Raw genomic sequence first — 17,123 nt, 5'->3', positions numbered from 1 at the left:
GCCGCCGGCATATCTCTATATCTCTTTCTCTCTCTGGGGTTAGAACTATGCTTCTCTTCCTTTTATATAGGATATACAGTACCAGTCAAAAGTTTGGACACACCTACTCCTTCCTGGGTTTCTTTATTTTTACTATTTTCTACATTGTAGAATAATCGTGAAGACATCAAAACTATGAAATAACACATATGGAATCATGTAGTAACCAAAAAAAGTGTTAAAACAAATACAAATATATTTGATATGCCTTGATGACAGCTTCGCACACTCTTGGCATTTTCTCAACCAGCTTCATGAGGTAGCCACCTGGAATTCATTTCAATTAACAGGTGTGTCTTGTTAAAAGTTCATTTGTGGAATTTCTTTCCTTCTTAATGAGTTTGAGCCAAATCAGTTGTGTTGTGTCAAGGTACTGGTGCTATACAGAAGATGGCCTTTTACCAAATAGGGCTAAGTCCATATTATGGCAAGAACAACTCAAATAAGCAAAGACAAATAACAGTCCATCATTACTTTAAGACATGAAGGTCAGACAATACGGAAAATCTCATGAACTTTGAAAGTTTCTTCAAGTGCAGTAGCAAAAACCATCAAGAGCTATGTTGAAACTGGCTTTCATGAGGACCGCCACAGGAAAGGAAGACCCAGAGTTACCCCTGCTGCAGGGGATAAGTTCTTTAGAGTTGCAGCCCAAATAAATGCTTCACAGAGTTCAAGTAACAAACACATCTCAACATCAACTGTTCAGAGGAGACTGTGTGAATCAAGCCTTCATGGTCGTTTTGCTGCAAAGAAACCACTACTAAAAGGACACCAATAAGAAGAAGAAGAGACTTGCTTTGCCCAAGAAACACAAGCAATGGACATTAGACCGGCGGAAATCTGTAATTTGGTCTGATGAGTCCAAATTTGAGATTTTTGGTTCCAACCGCTGTGGCTTTGTGAGACGCAGCGTAGGTGAACGGATGATCTCTGCATGTGTTGTTCCCACTGTGAAGCATGGAGGAGGTGGTGTGATGGTGTGGGGATGCTTTGCTGGTGACACTGTCAATGAGTTTAGAATTCAAGCCACACTTAACCAGTATGGCTACCACAGCATTCTGCAGCGATACGCCAACACATCTGGTTTGCACTTAGTGGGACAATAATTTGTTTTTCAACAGGACAATAACCCAAAACACACCTCCAGGCTGTGTAAGGGCTATTTGACCAAGGAGAGTGATGGAGTGCTGCATCAGATGACCTGGCCTCCACAATCACCCAACCTGATCCCAATTGACATGGTTTGGGATGAGTTGGACCACAGAGTGAAGGTAAAGTAGCCAACAAGTGCTCAGCATATGTGGGAACTCCTTCAAGACTGCTGGAAAAGCATTCCTCATGAAGCTGATTGAAAGAATACCAAGAGTGTGCAAAGCTGTCATCAATGCAAAGGGTGGCTACTTTGAAAAATCTAAAATATATTTGATTTGTTTAATACTTTTCCGTTTACTACATGTGTACATGTACATATGTGTTATTTCATAGTTTTGATGTCTTCAATATTATTCTACAATGTAGAAAATTGTCAAAATCAAGAGAAACCCTTGAATGAGTTGGTGTGTCCAAACTTTTGACCGGTACTGTATACAGCGCATTCGGAAAGCATTCAGACCCATTGACTTTTTCCACATTTTGTTACGTTACAGCGGTATTCTAAAATGATATATTTTTTCATTTTACACCCAATGACACATTTTTTTTTGCAAATATATTAAAAATAGTAAACTGAAATATGTTATTTACATGAGTATTCAGACCCTTTGCAATGAGACACGGAATTGAGCTCAGGTGCATCCTGTTTCCATTGATCATCTTTGAGATGTTTCTACAACTTGACTGGAGTCCACCTGTAGAAAATTCAAATGATTGGACATGATTTGGAAAGGCACACACCTGTCTATATAAAAAGATCCCACAGTTGGCAGTGCATGTCAGGGCAGAATCCAAGCCATGAGGTTGAAGGAATTGTCCGTAGAGCTACAGATCTGGGGAAGGGTACCAAAAAAATTCTGCAGCATTGAAGGTCCCCAAGAACACAGTGGCCTCCATCATTCTTAAATGGAAGAAGTTTGGAACCACCAAGACTCTTCCTAGAGCTGGCCACCTGAGCGATTGGGGGAGATTTGCCTTGGTCAGGGAGGGGACCAAGAACCAGATGGTGACTCTGACAGAGCTCTAGAGTTCCTCTTTGGAGATGGAATAACTCTCCAGAAGGACAACCATCTCTGCAGCACTCTACCAATCAGGCTTTTATGGTAGAGTGGCCAGACCGAAGCCACTCCTCAGTAAAAGGCACATGACAGCTCACTTGGAGTTTGCCAAAAGGCACCTAAAGAACTCTCAGACTATGATAAACAAGATTCTCTGGTCTAATGAAACCAAGATTGAACTATTTGGCCTGAATTCCAAGCGTCACATCTGGAGGAAACCTGGCACCATCCCTACGGGGAAGCATGGAAGTGGCAGCATCATACTATGGGGATGTTTTTCAGCGGCAGGGACTGGGAGACTAGTCAGGATCAAGGGAAAGATGAACGGAGCAAAGTACAGAGATCATTGATGAAAACCTGCTTCAGAGCGCTCAGCACCTCAGACTGGGGCGACGTTTTTAAATTTTTTATTTCATTTCTCCTTTATATAAACCAGGTAAGTTCTCATTTGCAACTGCGACTTGGCCAAAATAAAGCATAGCAATGACACATACAACAACACAGAGTTACACATGGAATAAAAAAAAAAGTCAATAATGCAGTAGAAAAAAAGAAAACAAAGAGTCTATATACAGTGAGTGCAAATGAGGTAAGATAAGGGAGATAAGGCAATAAATAGGGCATGGTGGCGAAGTAATTACAATATAGCAATTAAACACTGGAATGGTAGATGTGCAGAAGATGAATGAGCAAGTAGAGATACTGGGGTGCAAAGGAGCAAGATTAATAAAATAAATACAGTAAGGGGACGAGGTAGATAGATGGGCTGTTTACAGATGGGCTATGTACAGGTGCAGACAGTGATCTGTGAGCTGCTCTGACAGCTGGTGTTTAAAGCTAGTGAGGGAGATATGAGTCTCCAGCTTCAGTGATTTTTGCAGTTCGTTCCAGTCATTGGCAGCAGAGAACTGGAAGGAAAGGTGACCAAATGAGGAACTGGCTTTGGGGGTTACCAGTGAGATATGCCTGCTGGAGTGCGTGCTACGAGTGGGTGCTGCTATGGTGACCAGTGAGCTGAGATAAGGCGGGGCTTTACCTAGCAGAGACTTGTAGATAACCTGTAGCCAGTGGGTTTGGCGACGCGTATGAAGCGAGGGCCAACCAACGAGAGCGTACAGGTCGCAGTGGTGGGTAGTGTATGGGGCTTTGGTGACAAAACGGATGGCACTATGATAGACTGCATCCAATTTGTTGAGTAGAGTGTTGGAGGCTATTTTATAGATGACATTGCCGAAGTCGAGGATCGGTAGGATGGTCAGTTTTACGAGGGTATGTTTGGCAGCATGAGTGAAGGATGCTTTGTTGCGATATAGGAAGCCGATTCCAGATTTAATTTTGGATTGGAGATGCTTAATGTGGGTCTGGAAGGAGAGTTTACAGTCTAACCAGACACCTAGGTATTTGTAGTTGTCCACATATTCTAAGTCAGAACCGTCCAGAGTAGTGATGCTGGACGAGGGGGCAGGTGCGGGCAGCAATCGGTTGAAGAGCATGCATTTAGTTTTACTAGCATTTTAAGAGCAGTTGGAGGACACGGAAGGAGAGTTGTATGGCATTGAAGCTCATCTGGAGGTTAGTTAACAGTGTCCAAAGAGGGGCCAGAAGTATACAGAATGGTGTCGTCTGCATAGAGGTGGATCAGAGAATCACCAGCAGCAAGAGCGACATCATTGATGTATACAGAGAAGAGTGTCGGCCTGAGAATTGAACCCTGTGGCACCCCCATAGAGACGGCCAGAGGTGCGGACAACAGGCCCTCCGATTTGACACACTGAACTCTATCAGAGAAGTAGTTGGTAAACCAGGCGAGGCAATTATTTGAGAAACCAAGACTGTCGAGTCTGCCAATAAGAATGTGGTGATTGACAGAGTCGAAAGCCTTGGCCAGGTTGATGAATACGGCTGCACAGTAATGTCTCTTACCAATGGCGGTTATGATGTCGTTTAGGACCTTGAGCATGGCTGAGGTGCACCCATGACCAGCTCTGAAACCAGATTGCATAGCGGAGAAGGTACGGTGGGATTCGAAATGTATTCCAGTTCCCGCCAATATCCAGCAATTTCGCACAGCCATTGAAGAGCAGTGGGACAACATTCCACAGGCCACAATCAACAGCCTGATCAACTCTATGCGAAGATGTGTTTCGCTGCATTAGGCGAATGGTGTTCAGACCAGATGCTAACTGGTTTTGTGGTCCATGACCCTACTATTTTCTTTTTAAAAGGTATCTGTGAACAACAGATGCATATCTGTATTCCCAGTCATGTGAAATCCAAGGATTTGGGGCCAAATGTATTTATTTAAAATTGACTGATATGCCTTTTTTACTTGAACTCAGTAAAATCTTTGAAATTGTTGCTTTTATATTTTTTTCAGTGCAATTATAAATATGGCGTCAAAATGTTGAAAATCTGATTTCCCCCTAGCTGATCATTGTCTGCAGCCGGCTCTGATCGTAGTGTAATGAAAAAGGCAGACAGAGTGAGCTTGTCCTGTGGTGTTAGGTGAATCCCCAACCTTCATGCCCGTAGCCCTGAGTGGCATCAATTGTGCCACCAAAGCATGCTGAAATGGCAAAGTCGATATCCACGTTTACAAACACAGGGTCGCTACAGTTATTTTTGGTCGTAAACATTATTGAGTTAATTCTATGAGGGGGTGAACATGTTCAATGTATTTGACACTGCAAAGGGAGGGTCCTGTGAGGGGGGGGGACAGCTTGAGTTGGGGACCAGCCCCTCCCCTCCAGTTAATTTCAATCGGTCCCTAAATGATTCAAATCTGTGTGTGTGCAGAGATACACACACTTGTTCCTCTCAGATAGTCCTGGTGAAATCTGGTCCTTATTCCAGTAATCGTATGACATCTATTGGCCTATTTGGGAATTGAACATGTGTACTGTATTTATTCCGTATTGCTTATGGAGCCAAGGACCAGAGAGCGATACGAGGCAATCGGGCAAACTGAAGGAACACTTTACCAAACAGAACACCAAGCCAGGTAGAACATTGAGATGATGGAAGTAACACTGAATTAAATTAGAATAATGTAGAGAGACTGGCAAAGGCTAAATTCAGACTAGGTTAACTTATTTTTTATTTCACCAGTTTGCTGTAATCATTTATTTTAAAATAAATGAATACCTGAATGGATAGATGTATACATTACTGATAAATAACAAGTAATTCAGTGTCACACTGCAGAATAGCCTATGGTAGAAAAATATGACAAAATATAAAATAGTGACAAAACTAACCCAAGTTTCCTGTAATAATTGATAACATCTTTTGCATACGTAAATGGATAACTGAGTTATTGATCACTAAGAATTCAATGTCACATAGCAGAATATGGTAGGAAAATACATAATACAACAAAATATAAAATGAAAGTGACAAAACGATCAAATAAAGTATATGCTTACAATATTATTCAGTGTAAAGGGTAATATTCAAAACCCAACACTGTTCATCTTCAACTATAACACTGGTGTCAAGCTTCAACCACAGTTGTTTTCTGAACAGCTTGTTGACTTTTCCCTGAGCTTGTTGTGTGCAGCTAGTACATCTTTCTGAACACTACTTATTATTTGTAAAATGCTTCACCCCTCTGAACGCATCTCTAGAGTAAACCCTCTCAAGTAGCCTCACTTCTTAGTCATTTTGCCGGTAAGCTGCACTGATAACGCCAACCGTATAACTGAGGTACTGTAGCCTAGCAGCCTACTGGTTAAAGTGCATGGTGTCCTATTCTTGGTGGGGTTGGAATATGAAGGACACTGTCCGGACTTGTTGTGCATGTTCTCCTCACTGAATAGACTGTATCCCGGTGGTTATCAATATTGTGATATTTCTCATTAAGGCTGCTATCCTACTTTAAAAAAAAAAAAAAACTTGGATGAAAACACCACGACATTCTAACCGGCGACACCGTCTCTGATCCTGCATCAGCTCGCAAGTCTCACAGCTAATACACGCGGAGAAAATTATTAATTTTTTGGCTCTGGGGAAGAGGCGTTCTATTCGGTCGCGCAGCCTCAGCCTACTTCATTACACACAACACACAAACAAGTTCTGGTCAGGGTGATGGCTCTTCACCAAAAAAAGTGTCTATTTCTCTCACGAACTGGTAGAATTGATCTTGGGCGCGAGGTTCTTCCGCACAAAATGTTGTCCAGCAGGGCTTGTTTCTGGTAGGACTTGGCTTTGTTGTTCACCTCCCTCTATGCGGGGTGATAAGAGACTTTATAAAGCCTCGACAACCGTACCACCGTGTGGCTGCCTTTACACTGAACCCAGACCGGCTGGGCACGTGTATAAATGTATTTTGTCCACCCACACCAAACTCGACACGACACGCAGGTTAAAATAACAAAACAAACTCTGAACCAATTACATTAATTTGGTGACAGTTGGAAAAGCATTAAACATGTATGGTAATTTAGCTTGCACTTGCTAGCTAATTTGTCCTATTTAGCTAGCTTGCTGTTGCTAGCTAATTTGTCCTGGGATATAAACATTGAGTTGTTATTTTACCTGAAATGCACACGGTCCTCTACTCTGCCAATTAATCCACACATAAAATGGTCAACCGAATCGTTTCTAGTCATCTCTCTTCCTTCCAGGCTTTTTCTTCTCTTGTATTTATATTGGATTGGCAACTTTCATAAATTAGGTGCATTACCCTGACTGATCTCGGTCGTTTTTCAGTCACCCACGTGAGTATAACCAATAAGGAGACGGCACGTGGGTACCTGCTTCTATAAACCAATAAGAAGATGGGAGAGGCAGGACTTGTAGCGCGATCTGCGTCAGAAATAGAACTGATTTCTATTTTAGCCCTTGGCAATGCAGATGCTCATTGGTGCAATAATTGAATAACATAGATTTCTACATTTATTTTGCAACGCTAGCGCACGGTGTAGTCAGCCTGTTACTAACGTCTGCGTCGCGTGTTAATGAAAGTCATAATGTGCATAGTTTATGTTTATATTAATTAAATCTCAACCATAAATGTTAGAAACGTACAATTTTTCCCATGCAAGCAGACATTCTGACGTACCCACCTTTAACTCTTGTGTAGCCTACGCTTGTGTATTTCCTGTTATTGCTAATGGCCTAGAAAACATGATGTCCAATCTATAGCTAGTCTGTCTTTCCCTCAACACCTCATGGTATGTTATCTTTTCTCGCCGTATACAGATCTAAATGTTGTTAGCCAATCACAGACTGTGTTGTTACCAGTTCCCAGTTGCCTAAATCAGACACCCAATAATTGTTGCGTCCACGGCTTCCAGTCGAATAGAGGAGTTCATCGGTGCTATTCGGGCTCCTTAGGATGTCCCTTCAGTCGAATAGAGCAGTTCACTTTCCCAGAGGGTCTGTGCTATTCGGGATCCTTGGGATGTTCCTACCTCTATCAAGTATAAATGTAAAATGGTTAGGTTTAGTGTTAGTTCAGGGTAAGGACGTCCCAAGGAATCCGGATAGCAGTGAGAGACTGGCACGGTATTTGAGAGCTCGGCAGCGACACAGACATTCATTTGTTAGATTTTTTTTACAGCCGGCAGAAGCGAATCGAGTGTCTGCCCCAGATAGTTTCCTTAGAGACTATGAAAATAATTACCAAGATGTCCTTGATCCAATTGAGGAGTAAGTAGGCTATATTGAAGTTGTGATATTGTTAGGAAGTATTTAGGCCTACTGTGTTTATAAGTCAAATTTGATTTATTTGAAAATATTTTTGTTGTTGATAACGTATTGTCGAAAGCACGTAGGCAATATTATTTACTGTGTCGATATGGGAGTAGGCTAGTGTACATTTGACTTGTAAAAGAGACAAACACATAATCTAATCAAAGATAAAGTATTGCTCCTATTGAAATGTAATGTGTTTTTAGTGTGTGTTCTGTTGCATTAAAAATGTCACTTTTGCCTATTAGATCAAATTCGACTTGATCCATGTTCAGGGAAGGCCATTCCATGTCTTTATTGCTTTGTATGAGAAGGCAGTTTGGTAGAAGGTGGTGGACCGTTTGAGGACGCTACAATCACCCCTGGAGGAGCTTCTTGGGACACTGCTATTTAAGTCTGAGCAGAGGTTGACGAAAACATTCAAAGGTGGTGGTGCTATATTGCGTTTTATTTTGAATACCAGGCAGATGTTGGAGTAGAGAATGAAATGGTGTAAACTGAACAGGTTGAACTTGTTGAGTACACTCTTAGAAAACGAGGTTCCAAAGGGTTTCCATGTAGAACCATCTGTGGAATGGAACACAAAAGGGTTCTACCTATCCACCAAAGGGGTTCTACCTGGAAACAAAAAGGTTTCCTCCCAGGGAAGGACTGCCCGTTCCATGATCTCGCCATCACGGTTGACAACTCCCTTGTGTCCTCTTCCCAGAGTGTTAAGAACCTCGGCGTGATCCTGGACAACACCCTGTCGTTCTCCACTAACATCAAGGCGGTGACTGATCCTGTAGGTTCATGCTCTACAACATTCGCAGAGTACGACCCTGCCTCACACAGGAAGCGGCGCAGGTCCTAATCCAGGCACTTGTCATCTCCCGTCTGGATTACTGCAACTCGCTGTTGGCTGGGCTCCCTGCCTGTGCCATTAAACCCTTACAACTCATCCAGAACACCGCAGCCCGTCTGGTGTTCAACCTTCCCAAGTTCTCTCACGTCACCCCGCTCCTCCGCTCTCTCCACTGGCTTCCCGTTGAAGCTCGCATCCGCTACATCCTTTATTTTCTGTCTGCCATTAACATTATTATTAATATTAATTTAACCTTTGCTTGTTTACGTCTGTCTCCTACCCTGTTCCCTTTACTCTGCTCCTGTTCTCCAGTACCTATGGTTCTGCCTAACACCCAGACATGGATCCACCTGATGTCCTCCATTACTAACTACCCTCCAACTTTTCATTACATCAGCACCTGTTATTGTCAAGTTGTCATTATCTGCTAAGAGAGAGCAAGAAAACTATCATACAGGGCACATAATGTGAGCTGCACACGTTAGCTAAAAACACTAGCACTGCAAACACTCAGAACAAACAGGGCAGCAGCGCCTGGGCTTTGCAGTTTCCCTCATCGAGTCCACCTTCCAAGACTTACTACCTGTTGAAAACAAGTGACAGGCAGAACCTCCCATCCACACAGCACCCACCTCCTCTCTATTCCACACACCAGAATTCAGTATTTCAGTCAATGAAATATCAACATTTATGTATTTAAATCTAAAGTATTGCTAGATTGTTTTTCACAGCTGTTTCATAAGGTGTTTGTTATTGTAAATTGTAATGTATCCCTTGATGGTATTTGTTAGTTCCACATTATTAATTGTTGTATCGTAAGACGGGGGGCCAGCACAGAAAAAAATGAATGAAATGTATGCATTCACTACTGTAAGTCGCTCTGGATAAGAGTGTCTGCTAAATGACTAAAATGTAAAGGTAATGTAAGACGTACAATAGATATATAGTCAACCACAAGGGTGTACTAATGAGTTATGTTTATTTTTATCATAATAGAGGTCTAATATTATTTCAGTGTAGATAAGGGAAGGCCTGTTTAAAATGAAAACATGCCAGCCAGACAAGCCAGTGTATGAATGAAATGTATTTGCATATGAATAGGGTGTAAATGAGCTGGCTTTGTGATCTGTAAGGTAAGTAACAATGTGGTAATTGGTAACAAATATGAAGTGGGGGAAAGTCAGGATCCTAGTCAGGCTTTTGTTTGTCAAATCCTGATTAAATATATGTCTTCATGTTTTTTAAATGTTTTATTTAAATGTGTATCAAATCTGTAAGCAATTGTGGCCTAAATCAATGACTAACAGCTGAAATGTTCAGGATCTGGGATCAAGACAGGCTGGGGTGTTTTCGGTTCCGTTTAGTCTAAGGATTTTATTTTATTTTATTTTATTTGGATCTCTTTTAGTCCCTATTTGGACTAATCTTCCAAGAGTCCTTAAATATTAAAATACAATTTATAAACGAACACATTTTCACATATAACACACTATTACAAACATACATAATATACTAACGTAATAAACCAATAAATAATCTAAAAAATATGAATTCTTCATCTACTGTAATCCCACAACATTTCTGTGTATTATATTTAAATTGTTTTAAAATAATGTTTGAATTTATATATTGAAAGGTTTCTGGTTTGCTCAGTTAATTTATTCCATTTCTTTATTGCTCTAAATCGAAATGTTCTTTTGCCTATTTCTCTTTTCTGTCTGGATAACGCATAGATGGTGCAATCTATTCCTAGTATTTACGGAATGTCTGTCTCTTACCAACTGATTACCGTTGTGAATTGTACTTGGCCGTTTTAAATGATGTATATTATGAAATAAAATAAGCATGTTTTTTTCAATTATCTTGTCGATTGATGACCAACCAAGAACATTGCGTATGACTGCAACAGAAAAACCATATCTCCACCGTAAAACAATCCTTGCTGCTTTGTTCTGTGCAATCTGCAGCCTCCTAACTTCACTTGATGATGCATTTCCCCAGACCACAGAACAGTAGTTCACTTGACTCTCAATTAAAGCTTGTGTTATTTGCTTAAGAATTTTTCCTGGTAAATATTTAGCTATCCTTCTGATTATGCATGCTGTTTTAATATTTTTTTTACATAGATTAGTTATTTGAGATGACCATGATAAGCAGTTGTCTAGCTGCACTCCTAATAGTTTGGTTTCTGCCACTTCTTCAATTTGTACTCCTCCCATACTTAATTGTATCCCATGCTGTTTTGGCCTTTTCCTAGTGGAACAGACCAACATAACTTTGGTTTTCTTGGTGTTTAAAACAAGTTTATTCTGACAATAATAGACCACTCTGAAATGTGCAGTTTTGTAACACAACACAATGCCACAGAAGTTTTGAGGGAGCGTGCAATTGGCATGCTGACTGCAGGAATGTCCACCAGAGCTGTTGCCAGATAATTAAATGTTCATTTCTCTACTATAAGCTGCCTCCAGCGTTGTTTTAGAGAATTTGGCAGTGCTTACAACCGGCCTTACAACCGCAGACCATGTGTAACCACACCAACCCAGGACCTCCACATCCGGCTTCTTCACCTGTGGGATCATCTGAGACGAGCCACCCGGACAGCTGATGAAACTGAGGAGTATTTCTGTCTGTAATAAAGACCTTTGTGAGGAAAAGGGTGGGCCTCCCAGGCCCACCCATGATTGCGCCCCTGCACAATCATGTAAATCCATTGATTATGGCATCATTTTTTAATTTAAATTGACTAATTTCCTTATATGAACTGTGACTCAGTAAAATTGTTGAAATTGTTGCATGTTGTGTTTATATTTTTGTTCAGTATAGAAGGATGACGTGAGGTCCAGTGCTAAATAAGCTTTGCACACAATGTACAGTTTCCTCTTTTATATGATTGTCACTATTTAAATGTCTAAAAGAGCCTGGTGTGCGAAGCAATGTGATGTGCCAATTACAATCTATCCTCACATATGTCTTTTAAAAGGATGTCCACCGTGTAAACTTATTTAGTCCTAGGATGATGTTTCCAACTGAATTCTTTCCATAACCTCCAATCAGAACAAGTTTTATGTCTTTTATGATGACATCTGACAGAGAAATAGCATCATTAATGGACAGAATACAGAATACAAAGATCCCTTAGTTATATGAATAAAGCTCTGCAACAAAATCAGTACATACTCACCCTCATCTGTGGTTAAGATGCATTCAAGCAAAGGAATTGTTTCACTCAATGGAGGCTGCTGAGGGGAGGACGGCTCAAGATAATGTCTGGAATGGAGTGAATGGAATGGGATCAAACACATGGAAATATATTCCTTAGTTATATGATTTAGTATAAAGCTCTCCATCGGAATCAGTAGATACTCAGAAGATACTCACCCGCCTCCCCAGTCACTACAGACCCGGGTTCGTTGCAGCGATGGGACAAGACTGTAACTACCAATTGGATATCACGAAATTAGGGAGAAAAAGGTGTAAAAATAAATGAATTATGAAGATACTCACCCTCATCTGTTGTTAAGATGCCTTCAAGCAAAGGAATTATTTCACTCAGTGGAGGCTGCTGAGGGGAGGACAGCTCATAATAATGGCTGGAATGGAGTGAATGGAATGGCATTAAGATACCGTTCCACTGACTCTGCTCTAGCCATTACCACGAGTCAGTTCTCCCCAGTTAAGGTGTCACCAACCTCCTGTCGTTTCACTATCTACAATTGAAAGGATATATAGAAGTTTTGTAAGATAAAGTGTAAAGATTAAATTCATATTGAATAAACTACAATACCTGCTACATATTTTAGTTGTATTAAGTTTTTTCAAATCATTTTCTGGTATTTATTGCAGTAAACAAAGTGTATGGTTGGTTTAACTGATACAGTACATGTCTGTTTTCTATAATAACTAAATGGATTGGCTACATTTGATCTCATAAATGTTTTTGTAATAATTGGCATCATTGCAATAGAAGTCAGATCTAGTTTAAGTAGAAGCAAAGTGTCACCGGCCTGATAATGTGGCCAGTGACACTTTGCATCTTGAAAGTCCAATATTGTGAAAACTTGACTGCTGACATACAAAACATTTTGGACTATAACACCACTGGACTTCGTGTAAAAAATACCAACATTTCGTTTTTGAGTGGATTTAACCTTTTAAGGTGCATGCGCTAACTGTATCCCATGCCGATTAAGAGTTTCAGATAAATTACTCAAATATAAATAGCTCCAGTATTGATTGCGGAATGCAGATCATTTTCTCTTTACAATTAACAATGACACATACTGGCCCTCTGCACGCTCAAGTTGTACAACTGATGTACAACATATTTCACACAAATGTTATGATAAAGTACAACAGATATTTTGGAGTAGTTTGCACAGAAATGTCTGCATTTATTTATTTTCTCAATTTTTTTTCTATAGCTCCTTTTCCAACTGGGTTCGGGTGACCATTGTTTGGGAATTGTGTAAATCACAGAAATAGAATATCATTATTTATGTTGGATGTGCATAGATTTTTGAGAAATCCATCTTTAACTTTCTTGCTGAATGTTGGAGGTTTTCCTTATGAACCTTTCTCCTGGGGTTCTTATTGCGCTTATTAATATAATTCACAACTATATTTTCTTTCACAAAATTGCGTCAAACTATTTCTAAGTAAATAAAATCGACAAAACAACATAGGCTTCAAAGTGGAGTTTTTCGATCATCTCAACGTGTTCACTTAGAAACAGAACAACACACACTCACCTTACCACACGGAAGCCATCCTGTCCAAATCACAGACGATGAGCTCATTATGTTTTAAGCATTGTGATGAAGTATCCCACTCTCTAATCTGTTACATTTGTGTCTTGTCTGCAGCAACTTCAGGTTGTGATTTTCTGACTTAAAAAAAGGAACAGAACCTTTCTGAACGCACACAGGGCACACACACACACACACACACACACACACACACACACACACACACACACACACACACACACACACACACACACACACACACACACACACACACACACTTCTCCCCAATCACGACTTCATATCAACCCCTACACTTGGTGGTTTATATCATCATGAACACCGAAGGTGCCTGTAAAGCATCTTCACTCTCACTTCGCCTCTGATCATAAACCTATGCGCTATGATAAATGACTTTGTTGCTTTAATTTGTAGACAATTGTTTTAGAAGTAGAAGTAGTGTACTATTACTTTTCTTTAATTTGATATCATTGCTTTCATGTACATTGCATTCGGAAAGTATTCAGACCCCTTGACTTTTCCCACATTTTGTTACATTACAGCCTTATTCGAAAATTGATTAAATAAATGTTTTCCTCATCAATCTACACACCATACCACATAATGACAAAACAGAAATACCTTATTTACATAAGTATTCAGACCCTTTGCTATGAGACTCGACATTGAGCTCAGGTGCATCCTGTTTCCATGAGATGTTTCTACAACTTGATTGGAGTCCACCTGTGGTAAATTCAATTGATTGGACATGATATGTAAAGGCACACGCCTGTCTATATAAGGTCCAACAGTTGACAGTGCATGTCAGAGCAAAAACCAAGCTATGAGGTCGAAGGAATTGTCCGTAGAGCTCAGAGACAGGTTTATGTCGAGGCACAGATCTGGGGAAAGGTACCCAAACATTTCTGCAGCATTGAAGGTCCCCAAGAACACAGTGGCCTCCGTCATTCTTAAATGGAAGAAGTTTGGAATCACCAAGACTCTTCCTAGAGCTGGCCGCCCGGCCAAACTGGGCAATCGGGGGAGAAGGGCCTTGGTCAGGGAGGTGACCAAGAACCTGATGGTCACTCTGACAGAGCTCCAGAGTTCCTCTGTGGAGATGGGAAAACTCTCCAGAAGGACAACCATGTCTGCTGTAATCCAGGCCTTTATGGTAGTGGCCAGACGGAAGCCACTCCTCAGTAAAAGGCACATGACAGCCTGCTTGGAGTTTGCCAAAAGGCACCAAAAGGACTCTCAGACCATGAGAAACAAGATTCTCTGAATGCCTGAATGCCAAGCGTCACGTCTGGAGGAAACCTGGCACCATCCCTACGATGAAGCATGGTAGTGGCAGCATCATGCTGTGGGGATGTTTTTCAGCGGCAGGGACTGGGAGACTGGTCAGGATTGAGGGAAAGCTGAACAGAGCAAAGTACTGAGAGATCTTTGATGAAAACCTGCTCCAGGGCTCCAGGGCGCTCAGGACCTCAGACTGGGGCGAAGGTTCACCTTCCAACAGGACAACAACCCTAAGCACACAGCCAAGACAACGCAGCAGTGGCTTTGGGACAAGTCTGTCCTTGAGTGGCCCAGCCAGAGCCCATACTTGAACCCGATCTAACATTTCTGGAGAGTCCTGAAAATAGCTGTGCAGCGACGCTCCCCATCAAACCTGACAGAGCTTGAGAGGATCTGCAGAGAAGAGTGGGAGAAACTCTCCAAATACAGGTGTGCCAAGCTTGCAGCTTCATACCAAAGAACACTCAAGGCTGTAATCACTGACAAAGGTGCTTCAACAAAGTACTGAGTAAAGGGTCTGAATACTTATGTAAATGTGATATTTCAGTTTTTTATCTTTGATACATTTGCAAACATTTCTGAAAACCTGTTTTTGCTTTGTCATTATGGGGTATTGTGTGTAGATTGAAGATTAAAAAAAACATTTTAGAATAAGGCTGTAACATAACAAAATGTGTAGTACAGTTGAAGTCGGAAGTTTACATACACTTAGGTTGGAGTCATTAAAACTCTCTTTTCAACCACTACACAAATTTCTTGTTAACAAATTATAGTTTTGGCAAGTCGGTAGGACATCTACTTTGTGCATGACACAAGTAATTTTTCCAACAAATGTTTAGAGACAGATTATTTCACTTATAATTCACTGGATCATAATTCCAGTGGGTCAGAAGTTTACATACACTAAGTTGACTGTGCCTTTAAACAGCTTGGAAAATTCCAGAAAAGGATGTCATGGCTTTAGAAGCTTCTGATAGGCCAATTGACATCATTTGAGTCAATTGGAGGTGTACCTGTGGATGTTTTTCAAGGCCTACCTTCAAACTCAGTGCCTCTTTGCTTGACATCATGTGAATATCCAAAGAAGTCAGCCAAGACCTCAGAAAACAAAATGTAGACCTCCACAAGTCTGGTCCATCCTTGGGAGCAATTTCCAAATCCCTGAAGGTACCACGTTCATCTGTACAAACAATAGTATACAAGTATAAACACCATGGGACCATGAACTGTTTGGCCATAATGACCATCGTTATGTTTGGAGGAAAAAGGGGGAGGCTTGCAAGCCGAAGAACACCATCCCAACCGTGAAGCACGGGGGTGGAAGCATCATGTTGTGGGGGTGCTTTGCTGCAGGAGGGACTGGTGCACTTCACAAAATAGATGGCATCATGAGGAAGGACAATTATGTGGATATATTGAAGTAACATCTCAAGACATCAGTCAGGAAGTTAAAGCTTGGTCGCAAATGGGTCTTCCAAATGGACAATGACTCTAAGCATACTTCCAAAATTGTGCCAAAATGGCTTAAGGACAACGAAGTCGAAGTATTGGAGTGGCCATCACAAAACCCTGACCTTGTATGAGGCTGTGCTACATGTGTTAGTAACTAACTACACCTTCACTTTGAGCCTCTTAGTTTCATCATGCTTTATGTCCTACAAATAAAATAAATCGTCTTGTATTTTTGGCTAATTTTCAAATTATGGTTTTATAGATATAAGTCTGGCAAAATAGAGATTGTAGTATGATATCAGGTAATATCATGCTGGCCTTTGCTGGACACGCATTGGCCTACTGTTGAACAGTCGGTCTCAGTGTGTAAAAGAGGTTCTTAAATAGTTTTGTTAAAATAATAGCTTGAAACATTTCATGTTTACACAGGCAGTCCAGTTCTGATCTTTTGACACTTATTTGGTATATCTGATACATATCTGATCTTTTCCCAATGTGTAAACAGAAAGAAAACACATGGAATCTGGTCTTTTGAGTTCTGATTCATACCATATACGTATTTGTACATGTAGTATATATTTTTTGCACATGACCTGCCATCACCAAGACTACCACACCAAATGTTGATAGGAACAGTGAAAGGAAATGAGCATTGCGTCTGTGTGCTATTTCAGAGAATACATCAGTATGAATGCTCTAATCTGATATGGTTGACATATAAAACTGTCAGAACAGTACGAAGAAAAAAAATTAAAACCTTAGGATGGCTGTATAAACACAGCCTATGAAAGAAACTCCTAGGCTTGTGCGGAAGGGAACGAAGCACAGAAGTGC

This window comes from Salmo trutta, chromosome 8 (genome assembly GCF_901001165.1).
Source record: "Salmo trutta chromosome 8, fSalTru1.1, whole genome shotgun sequence".
Lineage (NCBI taxonomy): Eukaryota > Metazoa > Chordata > Actinopteri > Salmoniformes > Salmonidae > Salmo > Salmo trutta.
The sequence above is the reverse complement of the archived record's forward strand: the minus strand, read 5'-3'. Positions refer to the sequence as shown.